This window comes from Sorex araneus, chromosome X (genome assembly GCF_027595985.1).
Source record: "Sorex araneus isolate mSorAra2 chromosome X, mSorAra2.pri, whole genome shotgun sequence".
Taxonomy (NCBI): Eukaryota; Metazoa; Chordata; class Mammalia; order Eulipotyphla; family Soricidae; genus Sorex; species Sorex araneus.
The window spans coordinates 283,242,927-283,269,260 of record NC_073313.1 but is presented as its reverse complement, the minus strand read 5'-3'; the positions used below and the strand labels follow the sequence as shown (position 1 = coordinate 283,269,260).

The 26,334-nt window shown below is 37.1% G+C and overlaps 1 pseudogene; it reads left to right on the top strand.

Moving 5' to 3' along the window:
- LOC129400078 (uncharacterized) overlaps positions 1-26,130 on the top strand; it is a 75,147-nt pseudogene extending 49,017 nt beyond the window's left edge.
- Positions 26,131-26,334: the final 204 nt, after the last annotated feature.

Here is a 26,334-nt window from a genome sequence, read left to right as displayed (position 1 = left end):
AGCTTCTGTATCATGCCACCACCCAAATCTCTCTCTACTCATTTCCCCCGCAATCCCTGTGGTAATCACCATAGTTTTCACATAAATTAGGGTCTACCTTAAGGTTTCATGGTTCCGGGGCTGTCATGGTCTCCTTCGTGTTTGGACCCTGCAGAGACACACCTGGCGGTGATCCAGGATGAAATTTTTCAGGGCCTCACACATGCTTGAATGTGCACTACAAATTTGCGAACTATTCCTGGCCCAGTTTTATTGTTCTTTGGCCAGTTATTTGTGTTGATTGTTCATATTCCACATATGAGTAAAACTATGCCGTAATTGTGTCTCTTTTTCTTACTTATTTCCCTTAGCATAATCCCCTCAACAATTTGTACATTTGTACCAGGGCCAGAGAGAGAGGATAGTAGACAGTAACTGGGCATTGCCAGAGCCAGGAGGAAGCCCTGAACATTGCCAGGTGTGGCCCAAAACCAAAAATGAAAACAAGAGATAATCTATACATTTAGGATATGGAGATAGTACAGAATTATGTATTTGTCTTCTGTGCAGAAAACCTGGGTTTGAATCCTGACACCACATAACTATCTGCCAAGCACTGTCATGAGTAAGCTCTGAGCAAAGAGCCAGGAGCAAGCCTGAAACACCACTGGTCCCCTAACACCACCAAATTTTTAAAAATTATGCATTTTGTTCCCAAAGGAACAAATTTATCTTTCTAAAGGAAGAGTGGTATACTCACAAATGTGTTTTATTTCTTATATATTACATATTATCACTGTATCACTGTCATCTCGTTGCTCATTGATTTGCTCGAGCAGGCACCAGTAATGCATGGCAGAGCCTGGCAAGCTATTTGTGGCGTATTTGATATGCCAAAAACAACAACGTGCTCTTCATGTTCCTGGAGCAAGCAGGTGCCATTGGGCTACACTAGCATGAGACAGGGATGAATGGATTGTTATTGGCACCCATTCGAGCAATCGATGAGCAATGGGATGACAATGATACAATGATGTCTATGCATCCATCTGTGTATATGTATGTGCATATGCATATATGTATATGTGATAAACATGTGTATATATGTGTATAAATGTATGTGTGTATATACACACATATATACACATACATATGTGTATATATATGTATATGCAAGATTATTTAGTAATCCACCACTTGATTCACCTATGTTGCTTCCATGTTTTGGTATTTGTCAATCACAGTTGACTCAAACTATAAAAGCCTATAAAATGGCATGACTATCTCTGGGACTCTGTGCCAGGCTGTTTTCACTCAGGGCACCCCAGAGGGGGGCAGGTGAGAACCCTCCCTGCCCCAATGGACCTAGCCCCGGCAGGCGACCTCCACTACCCAATCACCGCCAAACTCCAAACCACTTTCTAGACTGCATGACACATTATAGGACACTTCCTACCCATTTTCTATAATTACCACACATATTTGATGGAGTTCAGACCGTAGACAATAAATGATAGAGAGTAAGCAATGGCTCAGCGGGTAGGGTGTTTGCCTTACATGCGGTCAACCCAGGTTCTATTCCTCTGCCCCCTCGAAGAGCCTGGCCAGCTACTGAGAGTACCTCTCCCACATGGCAGAGCCTGATAAGCTGCTCATGACATATTTGATATGCCAAAAACAGTAACAAGTCTCACAATGGAGGCTTTTACTGGTGCCCAGTCAAGCAAATCGAAGAGCACGGGAAGACAGTGATACAGTGATACAGTGATCTCTGAACTATTATATAAATCTAAGAGAAAAGTAGAAATTAATTATGATTATAATTATTCAAGTGCATACATAAAAAATTACTTGCTCTCCTTTACTGGCTTGGAGAGCAGGAAACTTGATTCCAGATTTGAAAATGGGTGTCTGAATGGACAGGAGTGAAAAGTGGTGAGTAAAGCAATTTCTCAATACGAACCTGACAGTAGCCAAAAATATTTGGGAATTATCATGGAAGACACTCAAGTCCTGTCTAAATAGACCATGGTTTAAACTGGGGACATACCAATATAGTTTATAAAATAAGATATTTAATGTTCACGGACTTTTTACATAGAATAAATGAGCACTTCCAATTCTGTATCACTGTATCACTGTCATCCCATTGTTCACCGATTTACTCAAGCGGGCACCGGTTACGTCTCTATTCGTCCCAACCCTGAGACTTTAGCAGCCTCTCCTTACTCATTCTTCCCAATGATTGGAGGCTCTTTTAGAGTCAGGGGAGTGAGACCTATCGTTACTGATTTTGGCATATTGAATATGCCATGGGTAGCTTGCCAAGCTCTGCCCATGCGGGAGGGATACTCTCCATAGCTTGCTGGTTTCTCCGAGAAACCAGTATGTATATGAATATATGTATATATGTATATATATATATATCTGTATGTATATATATATGTTACTACATTTAGGATATGAATATGCCACGGGGAGCTTGCCAGGGTCTCCCGTGCAGGTAATAAACTCTCGGTAGCTTGTCAGATTCTCCAAAAGGGAAAATTATGCTATCAAATGTCTTAGGCTTCCGGAGCTTGGTTTTATAGTTTCTGGATGTTGGCTGTTGATGGGATTACACGGTGCAGGGGGAAGTTTCTGGTATGACTGCCTAACTACTGGAAAATGGGGAATCTGGGCGGAAGAGGTCAAGCCCTGATCCAAGCAGTCATGGATATCTCAGCCCCAGGGTCCCGCATACCTGGGTTCCTCTGCCAGTTCCTTCATGCGTGAGGCTCGTCCAACTGTGTGGAGAGTGGCCTTGAGCATGGCTGTGACTGGGTTCCGGAGGTTTTCAACTGCCAAGGCTCTGCTTGGGGTGGGGAGGGAAATGCAACCAGATTCTGTACTATTAAAAATTTATCCAGCAACCAACTGGAAAATTTAGTGAATAATCAAAGTAAGTATAAACTATGTAAGGATATTATTTTTAAGCTTAAATACTAATCTAGGACTTAAATGAGAATTCTATATTTCTAATTACATCAGATAATACAAGAATTATAAAAACAATCTTAGGTGACTGTAATTAATTGTTGGTTTTCCTTTATGAGTCTATCTTTAATCCAGAGGTTACTGAAAAGTGATGCATGAGCACTGCTGTGTTTGCATCATGATTTATTATTGTGCCCAGTGGCCATTTAAGTTTCTAATTCTAGTCATTTTTGTACTATAAAGGAAATATGTGTTACTAATATTAATATATGAATACTCACATGTGTCATCAATATTCAGTTTGTGTACTAAGTATAAATCATAAAGCAAATTAGATATATAGGCAAGATATTTTCAAAGATATGCAGTGCAAAAATTTTTTATAATGAGGCCTATTTTACTAACTTCAATGTATAGGTTGTGTGATGTATAACAATTTACATTTGCCAGTTTAAATTGAATAAAGAAGTGTATCATCCTGTAATAACTAATCTACCTTACAATAAAAGGAAAAGTGGCTTTAATAAGTGTTTTTAAATAAGAATAAAAAAAAGATAAGGATAGCAGAGCCACAACAAAAAAGTACAAGGTAGTAAGTTTTTACTACCACAATTATAAGATGTGGCAGCCCTATTATAAGGTTATATAAAATTATTCTACCTGTATTCCCTATAGTAATAGATCACTTTAGGTAAGACTATACTGTGTCTTGAAATATTAAATTTATTTTCAATAATTTACATAAATTATTGAAATACATAAAATATGAGTAGAGTACAAATACTAAAAATTAAGTAAAATTAAGCATCAAAATCCAGATTCAAACTGTACATCCTTTTCAATTAAATTTTTTAAATCAATAGCCTTCATTAGAAGCTTCTTTCTTAAGAAAAGATAAAACATATATTAGCATGTACTTTGCTTCCTCTTCTACGTAAAATGATAAAACTATAAACAAAATTTTATGGAATTAATTAAAATATATTATTTAAAATAACGTTAAAAGCATTAAGATCAGTAAATATTAAACTTACTATAAATCATGAATAATTTAGTGTGTTTGAATTGATGTTGATAAAGAAATGAGAAATGTCATAAAATATATATGACATTTTGTGAGTCAAAATCACATATATATGAGAAACAGATCATATAATAATATAAAAGCAAAGCAGAAAAAAAGATGACTTTTAATTTAACCATATAACAATTCACTGTATTATTGAGTGATAATTTTATTTATTATTTATGCTTTGCATACTCTTTCAACATTTACTCTCTTAAATGATATAACTAAGTACATATTTTATATCTCTCAGAATAGTTATAAATCTTGCATTGGTGGGAAACAGTTTTCCCTCCAACAATCTTGTCTAAAGACTTTGAATTTTAAATTTTGAATTATATCATATGGACATTTTGAAAGTGTTAAAATATTCTGCTTTACTTTCCAATGTGACTAAACATGTCTAAAATTTAAAAAATATGTTTGAATAATTATTTTTGTTTTGTCAATTATCTTCGCATATTAATACACTCTGTAGCCTCTGGCCTGTAGACTTGCTCATATTGTTGTATGTCATTGAATTATTTTTAAACTATAAAATGAATCTTTTTCCTTCACAGTACTTACTTTTAATAATAAAGTCATATTCATTTTTGTTAAATAGTTTTCTTTTTACAAATTTTATAAAATTATGAGTACAATTAATAACATTATATACATTTGATTTTATATAAGCATTACTTTCTGTTATAAATATTCTTTTTGCTTGTTTGTTTTTGTTTTTATTCAGGGCCATGGTCATTCCAGTGAGGCTCAGTTCTTACTCCTGGCTCGGTAGTCAGGAATTAATTCTAGTGTGCTTGGAATGTGAGTTGCTGGAGATGGAACCTGGTGGATGGCATGCAAGACAAATGCCCTACCTGCTGTACTGACCCTCTGTCACAGATATTCTAAATTCAAATTTCTAGGTTAAAATTTATATATGCATTTAATTTTGCTACTCTTTTTAATAGAATGAGAATGCCAATTAAGTTAAGGGCAGGGTTTATTAAACGAACAGGGACAAACACCAAACTTATCTTTTCCAAAGATGACATAAAGTGGCCAAGAAGTAAATAGAAAAATAAATTCAAAATCTCCAGTCTCTAAGGAAATGAAAATGAAGAGCATGATAAAAATCATTTTATACATGTTTTAACAGCTACTATAAAAAAACGATAAATGTTGGTGAAGACACTGAGCAAAGGGAATATTGATGCACAATTGTAAGGGATAAACACTCGTCTATGATGAAAAATAGTATAAGGCTTTCTCAAAATATTAGAACTGAAGAACGTATGGTCTAACAAACATAGTTTATGTTTATTTTCATGCATGAATATAATATATGATATATAAAATATACATACTTATATAAATATGTGCATGTGTCCATATATGAACATATTATATATACATATATAAACATTTTATATGTACACATACATGTGATATTTTACATGTAAATATATGTATATAAAATATATATGTATATTATCTTGGCTTTAGTTAAAGTTTACTTAGAGGTCCTTATAGTTTTCAGCACACACAGTTGATATATAATGTAAATTAACTTGATTATGGTCATTGCTTCCACAATGTATATGTCCATCAAGCTATTAGACTGCACAGTTTCAATGTATACAATTTTATTTGCTAAATATGCCTCAACAAAGCTGGAAAAATACTAAATTAAGAATATCATGTTTTAAATATCTAAGAAATCTTTGATATTAATCTCATTAATACCTTTTTCAGTTATTTGTGCTATTTTCCCAATTTGAACATGCACTATATTTACTATTAATTTTTATGAAAGAAAGGGTATTTAATGTTTATAGCAATAGGTCTGCCTTACTGTTTTTTTTTTCTATCATTTTCTTCTCAATTTTTGAGAAACTTATTTCTATTCTCTTTTAGGTTTAAAGGTTGAAATTTTGTCTGCTTTTTATTTGTACTCAATTATTTTCTAAGTACTACGCTAAACTTGCAGGGTGGAGCGATAGCACAGCGGGTAGGGCATTTGCCTTCACATGCCTGATCTGGGTCCAATTCCTCCGTCTCTGTGGGAGAACCCGGCAAGCTACCAAGAGTATCCCGCCTGCAAAGCCTGGAAAGCCTGGAAAGCTACCTGTGGCGTATTCGATATGCCAAAACCAGAAACAACAAGTCTCACAATGGAGACGCTACTGGTGCCCGCTCGAGCAAATTGATGAACAACAGGATGACAGTGCAACAGCGCTTCAGTGCTACTACACTAAACTTGTATATACAATTTGCTATGTTGTACTGTCATTATTCACTTCAAATATAGGGGTTTTTTTTTGACACATCAGTTGCTTTATGCATACAGAGTATATAAAGGACTAAACATGATAGCCTCTCAGTATCTATATTTCAAACCATAATGCCCAAAAGTAGAGACAGAACATGGGGGAAATTGTCTGCCATAGAGACAGGGGAGGAGTGGAAAGGTCGTGGTAGGGGGGTATACTGGGGACATTGGTGTTGGAGAATGTGCACTGGTGGAAGGATGGGTGTTTGATCATTGTACCATAGAAACTCAAACATGAAAACTCTGTAACTGTGATTGAAGTAAAAAAAAAATGTTGAATAGTAAAGAAAAAATAAGAGGAGTTACCTAGAAATTGGTTCTCCCTTTGCTTTTATAACTTGTAATCCATCTGTAATAAACATGTACCACACAGTAAAAACAAAGCAAACAAAGGAAAAACATACAGAGTTTCCAAAAAGTTGAGGACATACTGGTTTTAATTTTCTTAAGTGCTCTTGGTAAGGAGGAATGTTGGGAAACAAAACCGGGGCCTCATATTTGCAAAATGCGTACTCTACCATTGAACAACATCCCCATTCCATCTCATTTTATTTTCTTTTTTGAGACATTTCTACACTCATGTGTAACAATAACCCAGTCTGTGTGGTTTCAAGCTTTGATATTTGTTTAAGTTTGATTTATGGCTCTCAAAGTCAATTTTGGTAAATGCTCCTTGTGATACTGATAACAGTGTGATATCTATAATCATCAAGTTTAGTATTCTTAGCATAATAATTAGATTAACTTTCTTTTATAGGTTATTAAATGGTTCTGTGACTCATTGGCTATTTAAAGATTTATATTCTTTGTAAAATAACACCCATTTATTTTGTCTTTCATATGTTCATTTTTACACATGCATACAACAAAATTGTCACTGTCATCCCATTGCTCATTGATTTGCTTGAATGGGCACCAGTAAGGTCTACATTGTGAGACTTGTTGTTACTGTTTTTGGCATATCGAATTCGCCATGGGTGGCTTGTCAGGCTCTACAGTGCAGACGGGATACTCTCAGTAGCTTGCCGGGCTCTCCAAGAGGGGCTGAGGAATTGAACCCGGGTCACCTTACGTGCAAGGCAAATGCCCTACTTGCTGTGCTATTGCTCCAGTCCACAATGAAATTACTAAAACATATTCAGGGGGCACTATCAGCAGTGCTCAGAGCTGAGTCCAGGCTTTGTACTCAGAAATCACTTCTGGCGGCCTCAATGGACCATAGAGGGTACAGGGGATCAGACCACATTCAGCAGTGTGCAAGGTAAGCACCGGACTCACAACTCTATCGCTCTGGTCCCAGAAATTTCTGGCATATATTTAGACTTACTTTACTTACTTTCTACTTTATTTTCTACTTGGTTCATTTTTCTCTTTTTTCTTTACTTTTATTACTTTCTTTTCAAAAATACTCTTCATTCATATAACCCTCTCCTTAATCCCACCATCATGGTTTCTTTTTGGCATCTAGTCAGTAAACATCACGTTATCTTCTTACACATCTCAAAGGCCACAGGCAAATGCTTAGTTTTATTAATTTTGATTAGTCAATTATTATTTTTGCCAGTATAAAGTTGATAATTCACATTGTACTTTGTACTTTAATTTTCTGAATATAGCATTCATCATTTATTTACAAACATCGAAAGAAAGTACTATTTCATTTCCTGTACAATTCCTGAACAGCACTTCTAAAAGTATTCAGGATTATGCAGTCATAGAAAACAATCTCTCAACCTCATACATGCTAGCACGTGTCTATTACTTACCCATATTTCTCCAGTCCAAACTAAATATTCTTAACTTATGTGTCCTTCTAAACCATATCGGTTTTATTGCATTTTATTTAAACTTAGCTTCTCTGAGTTTGGATGATGATCATTTAATACTATTTCCTATTAGATAGTATTATGTGCATTTTTGATTCACAAAGAATCTTTTGGTTTTTCTAAAAACTCTGCCTCCCTAATAGTTTTTTTGGAGCTATCTGAGAGCAATAGATGATGGACAATGAGAAGTAATTGGCTGTCTTGCAATATAAAGATATTGAGTCACTGTACCTCTCTTTCTGTGCTAATATATAACCTTGTAGAACATGCATTCCAGATGTACAGATTCACAGGAAAGAGAGCTTCCTGACTCCCATTAGACTATGTGTAAACTAGAAATAAATCATCTTTATTAGGCCAGCTATATTACTGATGCTGTCTGTAGCAACATGTTACTCTGACTTAAACAAATAACCTTATATATTGCCAGTAATCTAAATGTAATCATTCCCTCTGTCCAAATTTACCCCAAATATTCCATATTTTTATTTCTATCAACATTTTATTTCTACCATATCATTATATATTACATTAATATCATTGCAATAATAATGTAATCACATTACATTAATAATATTACATCATAAATTTTCAAATGGTAATCATATTTTTAAATTTTAAGACCAAAAATTTATACTACTTCATTGCTTTATAACTTTCTTGTCTTTTCATCTGTTTAACTTGATGCCTTTATTTTTCTCCAAACTCAACATTCTTTCTACAATATTTAGCGAATTTTAAACTCTTATTTTCTGTGTGTCCTAAGATATCTTTGTTGAATCAATTGGTACATGTGAAATATTTATACTCATGTAAAATTAAATCTTAGAGCTTGAGAAAAATCTCTTTTGAATGTTTTTTCTCTGAGTTGAGAGAATACTGCCTAGATTACAGTTTCCTGGTTGAGTTCCACATAATTCACTTTCAAATCATTTTTTGATTGATTTGCTTATACTTTCACTGTTACATTGCAGCTATTTCTCTGGCATTCATTCCCAGAATTGACCATTTATAGTAATTTTCAAAGAATGAATAGTTTTCTTTGAAGAACCAGTGCCCCAATGTTGTATTTTCAGAGTATGATCGTCTTACTTAAATGTTCTCATCTAAATGATTGAGATAGGAAAAGAAATGTAGCATAATTATTAAATATTGCTATAGTCATCACCATATTTCAAGTTTTTTTAAAAAAATCAATAAAATGGGAATAAAAACAACCTCAGTGTAGTAAAGGACATGTACCACGACCCCTTGCTCTAAAAACACACTTAATGGTGTAAAAGAAAAAGCCTGTCTTCTAAAATCATACACAAAGCAAAAATGCCCCTCTGTCTTCACTATTACTCAGCATATCATTGAATGTCTTCAACAGAGAATTCAGAAAGAAAATAAAATGAATGAATGTATGGACTGGACACATAACACAGCATATCAGGTGTTTGCCCTGCATGTCGCTGAGCACAGTTCGATTCCCAAATCCCATATGGTCACCTGAGAACCACCAGGAGTTATTCCTTAGTGTAGAGTCAAAAATAGTCCTGAGCATCACTGGGTGTGCCCCCAAAATTTAAAAAAATGAATTTATATTGGGAAAAATCAATATTTAAAAATCTCTTGCTTGTCTAATTGCAAACAGAAATAAAAAATATTATTATAATTCTATAATAACAGTTTTTAAGAATTAACTTGTTCTTAAAGAAGAAGATACATAAGATTGTGGATTTTAGCACAAGTATCAAACTCATGAGTGTAGTTTTGTTTTTTTCATTTATTTCCAATTTCCTAGAGACTACAGCAAGTTTATCAGATTTCAATATATAGTTTGCAAATGGTTCTACTCTTTTTAACTAATGGTAAATCTTGTGGTGGCTCCTTTCTTTGTCATTTTTCTTTATTACTTAATTTTTTATTTCTGAAAGAGTAAAGATTAGGTCAGGAATGCTATCTCTGAGCCAACAAGATTGCCCTTGCTTTCTTTCTTTTATTTTGTTTGGGCTAAAAGAAAACTGAAATTCATTTTCTCTGAGTCATCTGACTTAATTTTTTGGCTTAAGGATATGGTTCCTGCTTTTGTACTTGCCTGAATCTTCAGTTTCAATATTTGTATCCATGAAATTAATATGAAATATATTCTTAAATAGGATTCTATGCATATATGCTTTCTTCTTATCTCAGAAAAAATATACTAAAAAGATGGATAATGTATGTGTTTAGAAGATATACAGACAGATATTTGATTATACCACTTGACTCACATATAAAGATGTAATTATTTATAAAATATAGTTTAATATTCATAATTTATTTGTCCTCTTAAGTAGCCTTGATTCCTAAAACCATATTAACTATTAAGCTTTATCTGTTTTAATTTTATCTGTATTTTAATTTTATCTGTGTCTTTAATTTTATCAGTGTTTAAAGGATAAAGGATCAGATATCCTTTATCAGATCTAGTGATAGTTTGAGTAACTGAGTCAGAATTAGGAATCACAGCTCATAAGAGGTAAGAAGTTAGGGCTGGAGAAGTAATAGTACCAGGTTGAGCCTTGATTTGCATACAGCTGACCCTGGATCTATCCCTGACATCCACTGGGGCCTCCAGAGCTATGCCAGAAATGATCTCTGCACCCACCAGGCATGCCCCCCCCCCACACACACACAAAATGTGAAAAGTAGCATTTTTTCTCATTTGCACCAACTTTGCAGACCTCAACATTTCTCTTGTCATTTTGGTTCTTTGTTTTCTTTCATTCTTTGCCACATATCTTTGCATGCACTTTACCTTTTCTTTCTTTTCTAGATATAAACACAAACATAGACTCCAAAAATATAACCTCCTGAAAGAGTCTGCCAACATCGATGTCAGAAATCCTTATTGCTCTGAAAGTTCAATAGCTTTGTTAGTTCCTCTGCTGGAGGCAGACTGAAATAGGTAGTTAGAAATTTTAGTCTGCAATGAACAATGTGCCATAGTGAGAAGTGAAAAACCATTTTGTTTGCGGCAAAAGAAAGTTGCTGTGAAATGTTGAAAGACTCGCTTACCAGACTCTCAATTTCTAGCTAACAGCACGCTGCAGGTCTACATAAAACACTTAGAATTTAATGCTTCGTCTTCCAACAGATGTGCTGCAGTTAAAGCCTATTGCTCCTCTCCGCTGTGGAATATTGGTAGGGGGAAGCTGTCCATCTTTGGGCCTGAGGAGAAAATGCAATTTACAGAAAGGAAATTTTTATAGACAGAAAGTTCTAAGGGACAATAAATGTCCAAAAATATAACAACTGTGAATTTATTTGGATCAATCTCTGTGATTTTCATCTAGCTGGGTCAATGAAGACATCTAGATTAATTAAGTGATCACACTCTAGGATTTGTGCACTTTATGGGGTCACATGGTAATTACACACCAGTTCTATTATGAGGCATGGACCACGAAGAGTTGTGAGCCTTTCAAAATTATTCCAAAGTGTCCCTCATTGCAACTATTTTCTAGAAATAGTCTTAGCTTATTCATTATTTCCTTTACTTCATTATCTGATAATATTTATCTCCATTTCAGCTTTGCTCCTGTTGCACATTTATACTTTTAAGGTTATGTCTGTTCTTATTTTAGAATTTTAAGTTGTTGCTGCAAAATTGAAGATAACAACTGTTGACCATGTTTAATAAATGAAAAGTACCAGGTTCTGTCTTACTTTTTTACTCCCTGAATTACTATTCCCTTAAACCAGTCATTCAAATTTTCATTTGTGTGTTTTCATAGATTTTAACATTTCAAAATATCATGGTTATATATTTATCTGTTAAATTTTAGATTTTTATTTTTCTGCTTAAAATGAAGAATTATAATAGCTACTATTTCCTAATAAGTAGACACAAATAATTTTGTCTAGTTTTGAAGTTTATTAAACTACATTATAATCCTCTAGCATTAATATATATAAAATATTTTGATACATAACATTTGCCCACAATTGAACAATGTAGACCATTTTGGTTACATTTCCTTATTTTATAATTGTATCTATTCTGGACTTAGTAACTACCTTCTCTTAGTTCACTATATATTTCCTATAAAAACTATGAATTTCCTATCCATATTTATAAACCTATGAAATAGTCTCAATTTAATTTATTAAGAGTAGTTCTCTTATAGTTTGGTTCTTATCTCATCTCCCTAAAGTAGAGACATAATTTTCCTAAAATGAAACATGCTTCTCTTGGGGATTACCTTATCTCTTCACTTGTTTTCTTCATCCCCTGGGATAGCATATCAAAATGTTTAAAAGTATCACTGTATCATTGTCATCCCATTGCTCATTGATTTGCTGGAGCGGTACCAGTAATGTCTCCATTGTGAGACTTCTTGTTACTGTTTTTGGCATATTGAATAAGCCAGGGGTAGTTTGTCAGGCTCTGCCCTGCAGGCAATATACTCTCGGTAGTTTGCTGGGCTCTCTGTGAGGGCAGAGGAATCGAACCCAGGTCAGCGGCACGCAAGGCAAATGCCCTTTCTGCTATCGCTCACTTATTTAGGCTTCAAAGACTTGAATGTACAAAGACTTCAATTTTGTACATTAAAAAAAAATTCTCAGGGCAAGATCCATAGTACAGCAGATACGATACTGGCCTTGCAGGCAGTTGACCAAGGTTCAATCCCCAGCACCCATTTGATTTCCCAAGGCTGCCAGGTGTGATATCTGTGCTTACCCAGGAGTAAATCCTGAGCATGGCCCCAAAAGAAAATAAACAAAAATATTTCTCTGCTGAGTCATAAGATTTTTTTTCCAAATTAATTTTTTTTTTCTCCTGAGATTATGAAGCTATTGATCTAGGTTAGTGGCAATCACTTCCTGGTGTTTCAAGTTTCCCTGCGTGCATGCATTTTAAGTAGGGGGACGTTATTCTCATTCAACATTTTCCTCTTGAATTTTGTTTTCTACCATTCTCGACTTAACTCTAAAGAGAAACTATATTCTCTTTAATTTAAATGCGATTTGTTGTTTTCCGTGGGGGACTCTGGTGCTCAGTCCTCCCTTGTGGCCCTCTGACTATGGGTCACTCTCTGCCTTGCTCCGGAGACCAGGTAGTGGAGGAACCAAACACGCAGGAGGGCGCTCAGTCACCTCTATTGCCTGCTTCTTTATTTACAGAAATATACTTGATTCTAAACGGACCTATATTCTAAGAGTATTTATTGCCCATGGCTTGGAGGCTGGTCTCTCATTCTGGGTAACTCAGAGAAGGGACCTCCAAGTAAAATGTGGTTGGAGGTCGTGTGGGGGAAGGGTGATGCGGGCCAAATACAGACTAGAGACTGAACACAATGGCCACTCAACACCTTTATTGCAAACCACAACACCTAATCAGAGAGAGAGAATGAAAGGGAATACCCTGCCATAGTGGCAGTGTGGGGTGGGGGGGAGACGGGACTGGGGAGGGGGGGAGGGATGTTGGGTTTACTGGTGGTGGAGAATGGGCACTGGTGAAGGGATGGGTTATCAAACTTTGTATGGGGGAAACATGAGCACAAAGATGTATGGATCTGTAACTGTACCCTCACGTTGACTCTCTAATTAAAAATAAACTAAAAAAAATTTAAAAAAATTTAAATAAAAAAAAATAAGAGTATTTATTGCAATATCTTTGGTGTGTTTTTTAAAAAAAGAATTCTGTTTTCCTAATTACCTGTTTCTTCTGAGTTTTCTCTGTCTCTCTCTGCTTCTGTGTGTGTGTCTCTTTCTCTTACTTCATGTTCAAATACAAAAACATGCTCAACTACATGAACTCTAGAAAATCAGATAAAGTCTCTGCACCCATCATTAGAGTTGGTTATCTTGTTAACTAAAGGATTGACCCATACTGAGAAGTGATAGGGTTATTATCATTTCTTTCCTTAGAGATGATTCAATTCATTTTTAAATCCAAATGGTGAAAAGATATATTTGATTTTCGCAGTTTTCATTTCTTAAAGACCTCTTGGGTATAAATAATACTCATTGTTTTCATTTCATTCAGGCTTTCAAGGTAAAAAATTACTTTATTTTCCGTGTAGTCTTGAGATCTAACTTCTCTCTTAGTGGTAGTAGCATGTGGTCGTATGGACCACTCAGAGATGCTCAGAACTTACTTTCTGTTATATGCTCAGGGATGACACATGGCAGTGCCAGACATCAAACCGCAGTTGGCCACATGCAAAACGAGTGTCTTGACCTTTGTATTATCTCTCCTGTCTGAACTTCAACTTTTTCTGCATGATTTAAGACAATTCTCTTCCTTTTTATTCCCTCAACATTCCCCTCCCTCTGTACACATATTTCCTGCATTTAATATCTGAATCTCTTTGGAGTTCTATGGTGCATATAGTTCTGCTTATAATTTTCCCTGACTTATAAGCATCATTTTTCATTTCCTCTAACTGCTCCTTTTTTTCAAATTCAGGTGTATCATTTAAAATTCTAAAATAATTTTGTTTTCTCTTATTTGATTTTAATGTTGTGGTAATGTTATATTTAAAAACCTTTTCCACTATCATAGTACCAGTAGGAATTAGCAAGAGAAAGGAAAGACTGGATTCTGGACAGTTAGAACAGTCTTGACACTATGATGTTGGTGGTGGGTATGATGAGATTTTTACAGAGAGGTGGAAACTAAGCTCCTGGAATTATAGAGTATTGTGAAAAAATAGTAATCAATAGAATTGGATAACAAATCAAAATATGCAATGATATCTTAATATCAAATAGAAATAAATGCTTTTGAAGTCCACTAATATACAATGTACATAGCATGCTCTCTTAAATGTGACAATGTTAGTCAATCAGATATATAATAATAATTTGTTCCTGATTAGTTATAAGTGATTTCCATAATTTAAGCTGTATCCTTGACCTGTATAACAGATACTTTCCATACATATATGTTAAGTACAATTCTCCATCGTGACCATTTGCCACATATTTTTAAAAGGCATACAAGTACATAAAAATTGCTGTATTCAAAGAGAGAAAGTATAGTGGAACAAACTCTATAGTGAAGAATCCTAATTTTAGTATCCAAATGTGCTACCAAGTCTCTATGTGGTATAGACATTTGAAGCTTATTCGCTCACAGTTCCTTTAGCCACTAAAAATAGATTTAAATATCTATTGTTTTTTTTTCCTTTTCTATTTTTTCTTCTCTTATCTTTTTATTTACATTTTACAGCAAGGTGTCCTGACTTACAACATTATTCATAGTTCACGCATACATTATTCCAGCATGGGTCACACCAGAGTGTCAGCTTCCTTCACTAATGTCCTTAAATTCCCTCCTCAGTCACCTCACAGCCTGCCTCCTAGAAAGGTCCTTGTATTTTGAATCTTTTGCTCTCAGCATTGTTGATCTGTGACTGAGGTATGTAAATACAGTGTTCCACAGCCCACCAGCATGCATGAGGCCACTCACCCTGTCTCTATTACTTTTTGTCAGCCCCTTCTGAATTCCCTTTTTGATTTCTTTCTTTTTCTGTCCTTCTCTTCCTGTACTTGAAAATCAAGTGTGTTCCAGGTGTTCTTCTTTTAATATCTTCTATTCCCTCATCCTGTTATTCTATGTACCATAGATAAATGAGATCATCTTCTGTTTGTACTTTTATTTTATGACTTATTTCATTTGACATTATGCCCTCCATTTTCATCCAAGTTGCAGTCAATTACTGATTTTATTATTTTCTGCACCTGCATAGTACTGTATCCTGTATATATGCCATACCTTCATTATCCACTCCTCTCTGGACAGTCAGATGATAGCACAGTCTAGCTATCATAATAAGTGAGTAATGGTGTAAATACGTCCTTTAGAAGGATTTTTTTGTGTCCTGAGGCTAGATACCAGAAGAGGAATTTCTAGGTTAATGGAAGTTTAATTCTTGTTTTTCTGAGAAGTCTGCATATGGTTTCCCACAGGGTTTGAACCACAGTATATCCCCACTAGCATTAGATGAGAGTTTCTTTTGGCCACACCCCACAAACAGGTTGCTTCCATTTTCAGACTTAATTTTTTATAAATCCAAAATATTTTTTATGAACTTTGATTTCATCAGCAGTTTGGAAGTTCATGCTTTCTCTGAATTTTATCCTCCAGCTGTAAATCTTTTTATTTTCATTCTGTCCTTAATACATTGCTCAAGTATATTAATTTTTTAAAAAAGATGTCTAAAAGCAAAAACTAATGTACATATACATTTCTGCTTCTGAGCTCCATAAAGAATTTCAATCAAAGATATATGTCTCCTGTACATGTGATCTTATTTGCTCACACTTTAATGGAAAAAGCATTAAGTGCTGGCATCTGCATATATGCTTAAAATATAATTATTAGTATTAGGGTTTAAGGAGTATGTGCAAAGTTCTAGAGTGCATGCCTGGATCAGCAAGGTTTGGTCCTTTTTGACACCAGTATCACTGTCCAGTATGACCTTAGTTGCTGGACATGAACATTAACCCTCAGATCTCCTGAGTATTTTTTGGATATGTGTATTTGTGTGTTGTGTGTATACATATACATATAGGCAGATCACATGACTACTTCTCCTGGAAAGGAGCATAACATGAGGCCCCCATAAACATGCCACTGGACTCCATGCCAGGCTGTTTTACATGGGGTGCCGCAGAGGGAGGCGGGTGAGAGCCCTCCCCGCCCCAAGGAACCCAGCTCCCAGCTCCGGCAGCCGAATACCTCCAGAACCCAACTGCCACCATACTCAAGGTTGTTCCCATGCTAGGGCCAAGCCTCACACATAAGTAAACATTCCTGGACTGCGCAGCCGTGCAACATGGGTGAGGCTTGTCCAATCTTGTGGAGAGTGGCCTTGAACATGGCTGTGGCTGGGTTCCGGAGGTTTTCGGCTGCCAGGGCTCTATTTGGGGCAGGGAGGGAAACTTAACCCACCCCCCTCCCTTTGAGGGGGCCCCAGTGAACACAGCCTGGCACAGGGGTAGGAGATTCTGCATCGCTCTTTTATGGGAGCTTTGTTTTATAGTTTCTGAATCTTGGTCGTTGATAAGATTACATGGCTTATAAAATAAAACTAACTTGTAAAATAAAAAAAAAAAACATTAAAAAGTGTTACCAACATACACATATGTGTATATATGCTAAATGTACTCCAAGATAGAGAAATAAATATAGAACAAAATTATATATAAAATACTGTTATTGTCTTTAATATTATAAACCTGATAATCAGCTGTAAATTTAGTTCATTTGATGTATGTATGATGAACAAAATTCATTCTGCCTGACAATCCTACAGGTCAAATAATCTGTCTAGTGAGTTTTCTTTCTGATATAATGAAGACTAGCTTTAATATATTTAGAGTTCAGTGATTCTTTTTTTTTTATTGAGTCACCATGTGGAAAGTTACAAAGTCTTCAGGTTTAAGTCTCAGTTATACAATGCTCGAACACCCATCCCTTCACCAGTGCACATATTCCACCACCAAGAATCCCAGTATAGCTCCACCCCGCACCCCCACACTCTTAGCCCCCCCCACGCCACTAGCCCCCCCCTTAGCCCCCCCATCTGTGTAACTAATAAATTTCACTTTACTTTCACTTTGATTGCATTCAATATTTCAAAAAAACTCACTATTATTGTTTGGGGAGTCTCTCCCCTAAAGTCGGACCTGCTGAAAAGGAAGCATTAATTTGTCTTCCATTGCTGAGAATGAAGAGGTATGAGGTCCAATAACCACACTTAGCGGCCTCACGGTTTTGGGTTTCTGTATTTTAGTATTTTATTAACTAAGTCCAGAGAGATATCTGCCAGAAGTTGCATCATTGCCAACTTGTACTTCTCAGTCACATTATATTCCACATAGGAGTGCAATCTTTCTATGTCTGTCTCTTTTTTTCTGACTTATTTCACTCAACATGATACTTTCCATGTTGATCCATTTATATGCAAATTTCATGACTTCATGTTTTCTGTCAGCTACATATTATTCCATTTTGTAGATTTACCAGAGTTTCTTTAACCAGTCATCCGTTTTGGGGCACTCTGGTTTTTTCCAGATTCAGAGTTCAGTGATTCTTATTTCCAAATAGTGTAGTGCAATAGAAGCCATGACATCCAAACACTAAATTCAAATGCTAAGGCAGGGGCCAGAGAGCTAGCACAATGGGTGAGGCTTTTGTGTTTTACAGAGCAAATGCAGGTTCAGTTCCCAGCATCTCATATGTTCCCTTAAGCACCACTGTGAATAATGTCTGAGAACAGATCTAGGAGTAACCCCTGAGCTTTGCCAGGTGTGGCCCTACCAAAATTGCTAAGGTATAAAATGGATAGTAGATCATATTCAAAAAGGTAGATTGATGAATCTGGAGATAGAGAAAGAATGAGATCTGAGAGAGACAGAGACACAGAGAGGGAAAAAGAGAGAGATACAGAGAGAAACAGGTTCATGAATAAAGTTAGCTCTGGCCTATCCAGTAGTTTTATAATGAGCTTATTATTGAATATGGAGTAATTTTGTTTATTTTACTTTTATTTGGGTAAGAATATTTTACTTTGCTGCCAATATGCACTTTCTCAAGAACTAAGGGATTTTTAAAATTTATCCTTTTGGTTTATTCCAAGGAGTATATGAGTGAAGTTAGGTAAGATTCTATGTTTGGCCTGGAGAGATAGTGCAGGGGGTGGGATTTGGGAGCTTGTTCTGCACAGTGAGGAGTAGTCCCAGAGGACAGAGCAAGAGGAACCCTGAGCATAGTATGGGTATAGCATAGGTATAACATAGGTATAGCATAGCATAGATATCTTATAACCTACTTCTTTCTCTGGGAGAAACTAGCAAGCTACTGAGAGTTTCCTGCCCACAGGGATTTTGTGATCGTGATCGTGACAGCATAGCATAGTTCAGGGTGACCGCAACACCAATAACCCTGCACAGCTGAAAAATAATCCTAGAAGGCTGGGCCTGGAGATTGCTCAGAACGTTCCAGAATGCATGTTTTGCCTGTAGTAGACCCATCTTTGCCTCTTCCACATGGTCTCCCAATTGTGGTCACTGGTGATCTCTGAACACTGTCCCCTGGGGGCAGTGCCTGAATACTGTCAGCTCTGGCCTACCCCACAAACAAAATTGCTCATGCGCGCACACAAACACGCACACAAACACACACATACATGTATGCATGCTCCCACACACACACATGTAAACATACCCATGCACATGCACTCACACACACACATATGCATGCACACTCATGCTCACACTCAAAGGTAGATGCAGTTTCCTTCCCTAGTAACCTGTAAGAAAGTCAGAGTACCATGTGGAGCTGTCAAAAGGACTTCAGATCCTTTCGCAGATATGAACTTGCACACAGCAGAAATCTGAATCAGACCGATTTTAGACAGAATAGAGGTCTACTGCACTCTCCTCTTAAAACAATCTCTGCCATGTATTCTCAGAAAAGTGTACATATCCTTTGGGAATAAGCACACCTGGGTTGAAGACATCTGTTAGAAAGTATGACTCATTCTTCACTCTAACAGAATTACTTTGGCTGTTGACAAGGTCATGAATTATAAAGTGAAGATAAATAAAGGAATTTATTCAAGAAGATTTTAATGCATCAGTGTGTTCTCTTTAGTCTATCAGAACAGGAGAGGAGTCATGGCATTTGTCTATGGTGATGCAATTTAGTTGAATTTGATTAACTTCTTAGAGGGAACTGTCAGAATTTCTGTGAAACTAATTTGAAATACCCCCATTTCCTTAAATATGCTTAATTGGGTTGGGGCCTAGGGCATATTTTTTTTCAAACTTTTAGTGCTTCATACCTAATAACCTGTCCTGATGTTTCAGAAATATTTCTTATACTATGTAATCTGTCTTCTATGTCTCAAAGCGGGAGCTTAGAAGTCATAATCATATGTAAAGCTAGTAGCCACAATTCATACTAACATTTCATTAATTTATGTATGCACTGATTAAAGCTATTTTGGAAGGCCTAATAGTCAGAGGTTCATTTGTGTGGAAAGTGGAGGGGAGTAGGGTCAGTAGAGAGGAAACCTAGGAGAGAGAAATCCAGTAGGAAAGAGAAGAGAAACAAAGGAAGATCAGTTCTGATTTATTTTTAAATAAAAGTAAAATCCTTCTTAATGATTAATTACTAAAGAGATATTAAGATAGCTTCTATTTTTTATATATTTATTTGCCCAAGTGCTTATTTCCTTGCTTACCATTCTCTTTCTTTTTGCAAATTTATGAATAAAAATGATATTATCATTTGCCTCTAAGTGATATACAAACACAAAATAATAACAAAAAAAGACAGAATGATTTATGATTTAAATTTGATATATGTGAAATAAATTCACATAGCTCTAAGAATTTCTTAGTTATAGTAAAAAAATTCTCATCCATCCCAAGAAATTTTCTAACAATCAATGTATGTGGAAACATATATTATGCAAAATTAAAAAGATACACATATATACAAAATATGACTTAAAACGGAAATGACAACATAACAATATTAAATTTTCTGTACTCAGACACATACAGCTACACAAGCATGAAAGGAAGTAACATAAAGAAACAAATTGCAGAAATGACATCCAAGTATGTAGTGTACCAAGGATTCCAGTCAATAATGGAGACTTGGAGTAGGTATTTCCTTACAGTGCATTTCAGAATGTCATTAGCCTTGTTATTATAGCCAAGTCTTTGAATTTGGATTTTCTTAATATTTACTGGAAGGTTATATGTAATCAGTTGCTTGATTCAAATTATAAATGATTAAACTGTTTTACTCACTGACATTGTTAATAATTTTTCCATTGGACAATTTTATTATCTTATGGTATTTTATTACAAAAATTGATTATTCTTTTATTGTTTTAAAATCAGCTTAAGTGCTTTGTACATTGGACTGGAGCTATAGCACAGCAGGTAGGGTGTTTGCCTTGCATGAGGCTGACCCGGGTTCAATTCCTCTGTCCTTCTCAGAGAACCTGACAAGCTACCGAGAGTATTCCGCCCGCATAACAGAGTTTGGCAAGCTACCCATGGCATATTCAATATGACAAAAACGTAATAAAAGTCTCACAATGGAGACGATACTGGTGCCCACTCGAGGAAATTGATGAACAATGGGATAACAGTGACAGAGCTACAGTGCTTTGTACATATACTTCATTATATCAAGGGACAGATGCCCATACTAAGCCATCCCTATATGCTGGGGAAAAAGCAGTTGGGATAGAGAAGGAACCACTAAGTCAATGATGATTGGAGGAATGTCCTGGGATGGGAGATGTGTGCCCAAAGTAGGCCAAGGACAAAACATGATGGCCTCTCAGTATCTGTTTTGCAAATCATTACATCCAAAATCAGAGATAGAGTAAGAATGATGGTACCTGCCACTGAGGCAGGGAGGGGGATCAGGTCGGGTTGGTGGTATGGACACTGGGAGCACTGGTGATGGGAAGTGTGCACTGGTGGAGGGATGGTTGCTTGAGCATTGTATGACTGAAATGTAATTGTGCAAGTTTGTAACTGTATCTCACAGTGATCAATAAAACTTATTTTAAAAAATGCCAATATAGTAAGTTACTCGGAAGCTCAATGTTGTTCTATGACAAGGCATTTCAGGATGTAGAAAAAAATAACTTCTGGGATCTTCTAAACCACCAGAAAAACTTTCAATTTTCATTCTCAATTTGGGCATGTATTTTTTTCTTTTTATTGTTGTTTATTTATTTTTATTTTTTTAACTTTTATTTTTCCCCTTATACGTTACATAAACACTGAGGTTTACAAAGTTGTTCATGATGATTTTTTTACAGACATTCAATATACCAATGTCAATTCCATCACAATTACACCTTCCCACCACCCTTATCTCCAGTTTTCCCAGCCACCCCTTACATCTGTCCCCATTACAGGGCCTGAATAATTTATTTTATATTTCTTGTTATAAATAATTCACTACAATAATGATCAAAAAATGTTTCCTTAGAAGAAAGTTAGTGAAGATTGCTGTATCTTACCATGGATTCAAGTCCTTGTATAAGATACTACTAAAATGTTGTTACAGTCTCGGGCCAGGGCCGTTGCCGGCTCGAGCTCCGCCGAGATTCGACCTGGGTAGCCATGCCTTTGCACAGCCGCTTTGCTGCTGAACGAGCAGGATCCAGAGCCAGATATGACTTCGGGTTCCAGCAAGTGCTTGCGGCCATGTCTCCAGACTGTGAACTAAGATTTTGCTCCATGCTGCCCCAGGAAGGGAAATGATTCAATTTCCAACTTAAATCTCCCTGGACTTAATTACTAAAATACAGAAATCCTAAAACTGTGTGGCCATTACCGAGGCCGTGCGACTTCTTATCTCTTCATCCTCATCAGTAGAAAACTAATTATCAAATATTTCCCTGTAAATAGGGCCGTATTCTTGGGGGATAAATTCCAACAAGAATAGTGAGTTCTGTGTTGAAACTCCAACAACAATAGTGAGTATTGTGTTGAAATATGGAATGTAATCAAGGTAAAGAGAAAGGAAGTGAATTTTTTCAGTTATGCAGGGGGGGTGGTTGGGGGGTGGGGCGTGGGATGTATACTGGGTTTTTTGTTTGTTTTCTTTTTGGTGGTGGAATATGGGCACTGGTGAAAGGATGGGTGTTTGAGCATTGTATAACTGAGACATAAGCCTGAGAACTTTGTAACTTTCTACATGGTTATTCAATAAAATAAATGAAAAAAAACATGTTGTTATGGTTTAAGCCTTCTGTGTGGATATTTTGTTAACCAAAATTAGTTGCCTTCTACATCCCATCCATCTGGTGTGCTACTCCTGGTTTATCAGTGTTGTACAGTTTGAGATTCCGGGCCACATGCTCCAGGAAATACAGATACCATAACAGGTGATTCAGCTGAGGTTAATTTTTAAAATATTTTTAACTCGGTGGTGGCTTTGTGAGTGACTGCTGGGGCTTGAAGAAATATGGGGATATGGAGGAAAGTAGTCCATCCCCAACTCTGTGAAAGCCTAAAGATTCTTCCAAACCTCACACAACGCTGAGTCATGCGAGTACCCCAGAGAAGGCAAGGTGAGCCCAGTACCTGACCAAACAGAGCCCAGGCAGCCAAAAAACTCCATATGTCATAATAGCCGCCATGCTCCCAGCCAGACACACTGCTCAGGATGAGCCCTCATCCAATTTTAAAACTCAGGTATGCAGGTTTTGTAACTGAAATCTCCAGGATTTCTTTTTTTTTCTTTTTTTTTTCTTTTTGGGTCACACCCAGCGATGCCCAGGGGTCACTCCTGGCTCCGCACTCAGGAATTACCCCTGGCTGTGCTCAGGGGACCATATGGGATGCTGGGAATCAAACCCGGGTCGGCTATGTGCAAGGCAGACGCCCTACCCACTGTGCTATCACTCCAGCCGCAATCTCCAGGATTTCAGTCATCTATTTTTTTCTTGAGGGAGCAAAACTTATTTTAAGCAATCCACATACCTGTATGAATAAAAATATGTATTACATTTTTCTAAAATTATAATTACAATTTAAAATTAAGTTCTAAGTCAGAAATTTAAATGATTTCATTCTATTTCTTGTTATTTTCTTTTCTTTTTTCCTTTTTATTCCTTTTTGGGCAACACTAATACTGAGGGCTTACTCCAGGGTCTACACTCAGGAATCAATTCTGGTGGGCTCAGGGACCGTATGGGAAGTGACCCCGGGTTGGCAGTATGCAAAGCAAATGACTCATCTGCTGTGTTATCACTCCATCCCATGAATTATTAAATTTTTAAAAAGCAAGTTGTGCAGATAACAAAGTCCACATAGGTTGAGTTTTTCTAACCTTATGTCTTTGGTAGACAACAGACAGCAGGCAGATTGGGCGATAGTTGCCGATGTCGTGGATATCTCCCGTCTTGTACAAAAAACAGTCTTACTGGTTTTCCACTGGGATGGAACCTTGCATTCAGACAAGTAGTGTGTGAAGAGTCGGGCCAGTGTATTGATGAGTACTGGTGGCAGATTCTTCAGGTGTTCGGGTCTAACCTTGTCCAGACCAGGTACTGTACGCGTCTTTAGCAGTGAAATGGCGTGCCAGATTTCAGAAGGGAGAATGTGGGGAACAAACGACATATCCATTCTGTGGAATTTGGTATATGGGCAGGTGGACATGGCTGTCAGAGAGATCCGAGTAGAAGTCGTGAATAATTTTCTCCATTGCCTTTCTGGAGGATGTGATAGATCCATCGGGATGTCGGAGGGCAGTCATCTTGGTCTTATAGTTGGCGAAGGACAGGAGAGTGTTGTGAATACTTTTACCAACTTCTGCTGCACTGGCCAACACTGCTGCTCTTCTCTGTTTGAGGTCTTCCTTTATTGCATCTCTGCACAGCTTTGTGAGCTGTGCATTAGCTTGTGGTTTCCTGAGGCTCGCGCCAAACCACATTGACGAATGAGCTCGAGAGTTTCCGAAGACAGGCGTCTGTTTGTGGCTTTCTCACTCTCAGCAATCTTCGCACAGTCATGGAGGTGCTGAACCAGTCGATTGTATTCCTCGTCGATGTTGTCAAGGACAGCATCATCCCGCGTTGCTGCAATAGTGCCAAAGAGCTCCCAGTTGGTGGTCATCCACGAAATCGGCAACTATTGCCCAATCTGCCTGCTGTCTGTCGTCCACAAGTTGTTCACTTGTGTCATCCTGAACAGAATAGGCAGAACACTAGACGAAGGACAACCATGCGAGCAACCCAGGTTCCGAAGGGGATTCAGCACGATAGACCATATCCACACAGTGACCAAACTCATTGAAGTTTCGCAAGAGTTCAAGATGCCACTCTGTCTAACGTTCATCGACTTAAAGAAGGCCTTCGATTCTGTTGAGACTGAGGCAGTCATGGAAGCCCTGGCCAAACAGGGCGTTCAAACTCAGTATATCAAAATCCTCTGCAAGCTATATTGTGGATTCACCACCAGGATCTCACCATTCTACAAGGAAGTGATCATTGATGTAAAGAGAGAGGTGCGGCAGTGTTACCATTTCACCGAAACTCTACAGTGCCGCCCTTGAGAACGTCATGCGACAACTGGAATGGGTAGGAATGGGAGTGAAGCTAGATGGTCGGCAATTACACCACCTCCGCTTCGCTGATGACATCGTTCTCATAACACCAAACATTAGCCAAGCGGCATAAATGCTGGTCGACTTTGACAAGTGTGCAAAGGTCGGATTGCAGCTGAATCTCAACAAGAAGATGTTCATGAAAAATGAACTGGTCTCTGAAGCTCCATTTGCTCTCAATGGAACGAACATCTCCGAATGCAGCAGCTATGTGTACCTGGGTCAAGTAATCAACATGAGGAATGACTTGGTGCCAGAACTGAACAGGAGGAAGAGAGCATCATGGAATGCATTCAAGAGCATCGAACAGGTGGTTAAGTGAATGAAGAACCTCCAACTCTGGGCACATCTTTTTGATTCCACTGTTCTTCCTGCACTAACATATGCCTCAGAGACCTGGGCCCTATGCAAACAAAATGAGAATGCTATTAGGGTATCCCAAAGAAGAATCAAAAGAGTTATGCAGGGAATATCATGTCTCACTCAAGTGAGAGTAGGAATCCGGAGTTCTGACCTCCATCGATGGTCAAAAATCAGGGATGCTGTCTCTGCCAAGGCATCAAAAATCAGATGGGCCGGACATGTAATGCGATCCAGAGACGACCACTGGACTAGACTTGTTACTGACTGGATTCCATGGGACGTCTGAAGACCTTGTGGCCGCCCACCAACTAGATGGTCAGATTTCTTCGTCAAATCCCTGAATGAACGATTTGAGGATCTTCCTGTTCCTGGAGCAAGCAGATATCATTGGGCTGCACTACCACTCAACAGGGACAAATGGAGACGTTACTGGCTCCCGCTCGAGCAAATCGAAGATCAACGGGACTATAAGTGATACAAGTGATGTCCTTAGTATTTTCTTTTTCTTTTTTTATAATTTATTCACCGTGGGGTACAGCTACAGACTTACAAATTTTTGTGCTTATGTTTCATTTATACTATGGATCAAATGTCCATCCCTCCACCAGTGCCCATTCTCCATCACCAATGTTCCCAGTATCCGTCCAATAACCCCCTCCCTCTGTCTCCTCCCTCTGCC